A 6,000-nucleotide genomic window follows, 5' to 3' on the forward strand; every position below is an offset into this window, starting at 1 on the left:
TATATTTTTAATAAGATTAATAGATAGGCTCACTGAAATACGAAAAAGGGTTTCAGTTTATATAAAGGCTAATTGGAAAACCATATAACTCGAAAACGAACAAAATTTCTAAAAATAAAAAAATGAACTTGAAAATATTGAAATATGTGTTTGAGTTATATGAATTCTGATTAGCATTTTCCATTCGGAACGAAATATAAAAAAATTTATAAAACTAAAAAAATTGAATTCGAAGCCATTCACACTCGTTTTGAATTTCGGTTAGCGTATACAATAACCCTATTAAAATAAATAATTATATACCTAATATGTGTTAATCATATTCTCATTTAACTAACCTTTTATATTTTTTATACAAAAAATATTTATAAAAAGCTTTACAAATATATAAAAAAACAAAAGATCAAAAAAACATTAAAAGATATATTCGAACAAAACATAAAAAAAATCAAATAAAACGTCAAAAAATATAATGAACAAAATATAAAAAAACATTAAAAATATGTTCGAATAAAAATTATAAAAAATCTATAAATTATAAAAAATATAAATAAATAAAATAAAATGTTAGCGGCAAAATATAAAAAAAATTAAAAAATTATATATATATATATATATATATATATATATATATATATATATATATATATATATATATATATAAGAAAAAGAAATATATAAAAATAACGGTAAAATAGTCTTTTTAAGTGAATTAAGGATGTCCAGTGCAATTTCTTTAATGCAATTTCTTTAAACCACAGGGATGTATCTTGTCAAATTTTCAAAGGTTGGACTGAATATGCGAATTTAACCAAACCCCAGGGACTAAAACTGTAATTTACTCTTTTTTGTTCTTATCAGATTGACATTCTTTTCTTACTTGCTTACATTTTGTTTTTGTTATTGAAGAAACCAGGTAAAAATTGCAAAATTTGGCAATGGATTGATGAAGAACATGCCAAACTGAACCTCGATGTTGAAGATGAGCTTGTAGTTGTTAAAGAGGAGGTTTAAGGGATTGAGCTGAAGAAGAATTCCCTATCATTATAATATTTTGTAATGATATTAAAAGTACAATGTTATTAATCTTCGCTATTAAATGGTATTATATAATCCCACTATCAAACTAAAACCAAGATATGTGACACATGATTTCACAGCCCAGACGAGCCATGCATGAAAACACATCATTAATGATTAACCACGTAGGATGCCACATGAGTTCAACCTGAAAAATTCGCTCAAAAGGATTGAATATGTACAAAAACAACAAAAACTTATTTTAGAAAAAAAATCAAGGAATAATGTATACAAACTTAGAATTTAACCTTGTGTGGCTAGTTATGAGGGCTACATGTGTACAAAAACAACAAGTTCAAAAACGTATTTTGCAAAATAAAAAAATGACTAAATATGCACAAACTGAAAACTATATTACCCTGTTAAGTCATTTCCCCTAAAAAAACATCCTTCTTGTATGAGCTTTTAATGGAATTTAGTTTTCTTTCCTCGATTGAAAGTTAACTCATTTATGACGTGTTGGGCTGACAGCTTCTAGCTTCTAGCTTTTAACAAAAAGTTTTGTTTGGGAGTACTAATGTTTTGATTTTAGTTTAAACAAAAAAAAAATCAAATCTAAAAGCTACTGCATGTAGCGTTTAAGAAAAAGTTATTGAGTTTTTTAATGAATTTCTAGAATTGTCCTTAAAAACATATTTATATATTTATCTTTTTTAAACAATTGCCCTTTTATATAATTTTACACATTTCAAAAGCTCTTATCTATTTTTTTCCAAAACACTCATATAAAAAATAAAAGCTACAACTGTCATCTACCAACTACCAACTACCATTTTCTAGCTTCCAACTTTCAGTTAGTTTTGTCAAACACACCCTTAATATTCAAATTCTTTTTGAAAACTTGAAGCAAACATAATAAATAATGGAGTTGGATTCCAGTTCCCTCTAATTCTAATGAAACTTTCCAACCAAACAGACCCTTAGGTGACTTTTCGTTTATAGAATGTTTATAAGAGAATTGAAGTTTGTCAAGAAATTGAAATTTCTTGAGAATTGAAATCCAAATCCATATTTTGTTTGGTTTGAATAATGTTTCTTTTTCTTAATTTTATTTTGTTTTATAAATTTTATGTAAAGAGATATTATATTGTTTGGGAATGATCTTCCGTGAATTCATTAATGAGAGAATACACAATATATATCAATACATACACACGATTTTATATTGTTAGTGTACATGTGTGTATGTATGTATGTAGTGTAGCCCATTGTTAGAGCTAATACCAAGACTTTCCTAATTTCCCTCCTAAATATCAACATGGTCTAGCTATGGGCTACACTACATACATACATACATACATACATACATACATACATGTATACTAACATATATAAATTATAATAGTAATTGTGGTGGTGGCGAGTGGTAGTGGTGGGGGTGGTTGTTGTTGTTGGTGGTGGTGGTAATGATGATGATGAAAATGATGGGTGGTGGTGACATCAATTGAGGTGGTGGGTGGTGATAATGAAAGTGGTGGGTAGTGGTGATAGATGTGGGTGTTGGTAGCGACGAGTGTGGGTGGTTGTGACAGTGGTGGTGATGGTAATGGTGACAGTGATGGTGGTGAGTGGTGGCAGTAGTGGTTGTGGGGGGCGGTTGAAATGACGGTCGGCAGTGGTGATGGAAGTGGTGGCGGTTGTAGTGGCGGCGACAAAGGCGACAATGAGTGTTGGTGGTGATGAAGGTGGTGGGTGGTGATGGTCAGTGGTGATGATGAAGGTGGTGGGTGGTGGCGACGATGGAGGTGGTGAGTGTGGGTAGCTCTGAGTAGGGGTGAGCATTTGGACCGAACCGGACCGGACCGGCTCTTGGACCGGACCGGTTATGGAGAATATTGTGGACCGTGGACCGGACCGGATGAGTCGTGTCCGTGTCCGGGTCCTGGTCTAGGTCCGGGTTTTCCGGTTCTTGGACCCGTTTGGACCGGTACAACTTTAATTGCATAGAGTACAAGTCATTAAAATAAGTTTTTGGGTTTGATAGAACTCGTTAAAACGAATATGTTATTGGGTTTGATACAATACAACTTGTAAAAATGATTACGTTTCCGTTTCATGCATAACTAATCTACCTTGATGTTAGAATATTATAACTTGCAAAATTAATTTTCCAAACAAAAGCAACTAACATATAAATCAAGTTCACCATAATCCCTTTAATATGATTTATCTTTCAAAGATACATAAAATTCATAATTATAGTCTAAAATAATAGTTAAAAAGTTGAAATATTTCAGTTTTGATAGCTTAACTTTGAAGGATTTTAACTCACTGAATATAATACCAAAATCAACAAAATTATAGTCTAAATTCATCTACAAATTGTAAATAAATGTTGGAAAAAACCGTAGGTCAATCCGACTTAAAACGAATGAGTTATGATTGTTTAAAAAATTTCACAGATTACAAAATTTTAAAAATCTTGCTGAAAAGTTGAATTATTTCAGCTTTGATAGCTCAACTTTGAAAGACTGTAACTCATTGAATATAATACTAAAATAAATAAAATTATAGTCTAAATTCATCTACAAACTGTAAATTAAACGTTGGAAAAAACCGCGTATCAATCCGACTTAAAACGAATGAGTTATGGTTGTTTAAAAATTTTCACAGATTACAAAGTTTGAAAAAATGTTGCTGAAAAGCTGAAATTTTTCAGCTTTGATAGCTCAACTTTGAAAGACTGTAACTCATTGAATTTAATACCAAAATCAACAAAATTATAGTCTAAATTCATCTACAAACTATAAATTAAACGTTGGAAAAAACCGCGTGTCAATCCGACTTAAAATGAATGAGTTATGGTTGTTTAAAAAAATTCACAGATTACAATTTTTTTTTTTTTAAATCGGGTCCAACTGGTTCTAAACCCGGGAAAAACCGGACCGGACCGGGAAAAAAACCGGACCGGTTTTGATGGATTCCTAGAACCGAGAACCGGCCCGGGTGTCCAAAAAAACGGTCCGGTCCGGTCCACCGATCCAAATGCTCACCCCTAGCTCTAAGCCTGCGATAGTGGTGGCGATGGTATTGGTGGCAGTGGCGGTAGTGAGTGGTGGTAGCGGCGGTTGTGGGGGGGGGGTGGTGGTGGAAATGACAGTGGTGATGGAAGTGGTGGCGGTTATGGTGGGTGGTGGTGGTTGTAATGGCGGCGACAAAGGCAACAAGAAGTGTCGGTGGTAGAGGATAACATGGTAATCTTCAATAATCCCTCTTGAATGTGATTTTAATTACATTCTTCTATTATTGAAGGATTTTTTCCTTATCTTGATAGAAAGTTTAACCAATTTAAGATTGTTATTCCCTTTTAAAAATTTGAACCAAACATAAAAAGGTGATGGCTTATCAATTCCAAGGGATATTTGCCAACCCTACAAGCCTCTAGGATATTTAACTATCTTTCATGGGGAACGGACAATGGAAAAATTGACTTTGATGAATATAGTTTGCACCCAATGGCCCAATCAATGTCAATTATGGTCACCGAAATTTTATTTTGTACACATATGTACCCAAAAACTTTTATATCATTTTATGTTTTTTCCTATAATCATCATATTTATTATTTATTAATAGTAATTAAATTCTAGCAGTATATTATCCATATTTTATGCATATGTTCAATAATGGAAACAAAATGTTAATTTACTAGGCATATACAAATTGTATTAAAATTTATTCATTTATTTATATCACTATACTTGAACTACTATTCATCATTCCCAAATAACTATTTAACCGTAAATAGTTACCTTGAACAACTTGAATGTTGGATGTTGGACTTTGTTTATAAATATTTTGAAATGAGTTTACATTTGCATTGAATCTCTCTGAAATGAAATCGAATGTAGCATTATTTTGGGATATTTCTAATAAATCCACTGACCATGGTAGATCCATGATTGATGTTTTTTTATTGAGCTACTTCAACAAGTAAATCCATTGACAATGGGTTTTCAACTTTCTTGATGGTGGTTTTGAGACTTATCAGTTGCCATGGAGTCATCATCGATTATGTGCTGTTATGATTGGTCCTTAACGGTCACCATGATATATCAAGCAATGAGTAAAGTTAGAGTACATTGCCCATTTTGGTGATTATGGTAAAGTTACCTTAGTGTTGCATTTAATCTACCGGACAATTTTTTTTATGCTTTTAAATTTCCATTATTTGTGTTACTGCCAAAACTCTCAAAATGGGACAAAAGTACATCATAAAAATAGCATTGTATTTACTGATATCGTGATTTTTCATGTCAAAACTATCATATTAAATTGTATAAAGGGCCATGCTTAAATAACGATGTACTTTCTGAAAGCACCCAGAGAACAAACTGCAATTTATATGTAAAGTTTATTTTCATGGACATGTTGTTTGTACTTTGTAGGCTTCTTTACTACCATTTCACTGTTTTTCCCTTTGATTCTTTTGATTATTTTTGTTATGTCATCACTACTTTCTATATGTCCATCGTGCCTTAATTTGAAACACTTAATTATAGGTGTACCTATGGACTTTAATTTACAAGGAAAAATAAGACTTGGTTAGACCTTGCAGTTTTGTTCTTTCCTCAGTTTAATGAGCAGAAAGATCAAGTAGTTGTGGAGCATATTTGGTAGCCGTCTAAGCTCCATAAATTCGGTTTCAACATGGAAATGAAACAACAAATGTAAGAGAAATGGAAGGGCCACTTTGGTTTTTTTTTTTTACTACCTACTTGTGTGTTTATACTCCAACTATATAACATTTTATTTCCCTTAGCTTAATCCAACATGTGTTCATCGCCTATATATACAAAGGGTAAGACATCAAACAGGGGGGACAAAAAATACATTAAACTTTTGTTCTCTTTTTCTTGATTATTTAGCACATCCTAATTAAATTTGTCATTGGAGTGTATAATTGAGTTCCAACCTGAG

Source organism: Lactuca virosa, chromosome 8, assembly GCF_052849685.1.
Source record: "Lactuca virosa cultivar CGN04683 chromosome 8, Lactuca_virosa_CGN04683_v6, whole genome shotgun sequence".
In the NCBI taxonomy this organism is placed as follows: Eukaryota; Viridiplantae; Streptophyta; class Magnoliopsida; order Asterales; family Asteraceae; genus Lactuca; species Lactuca virosa.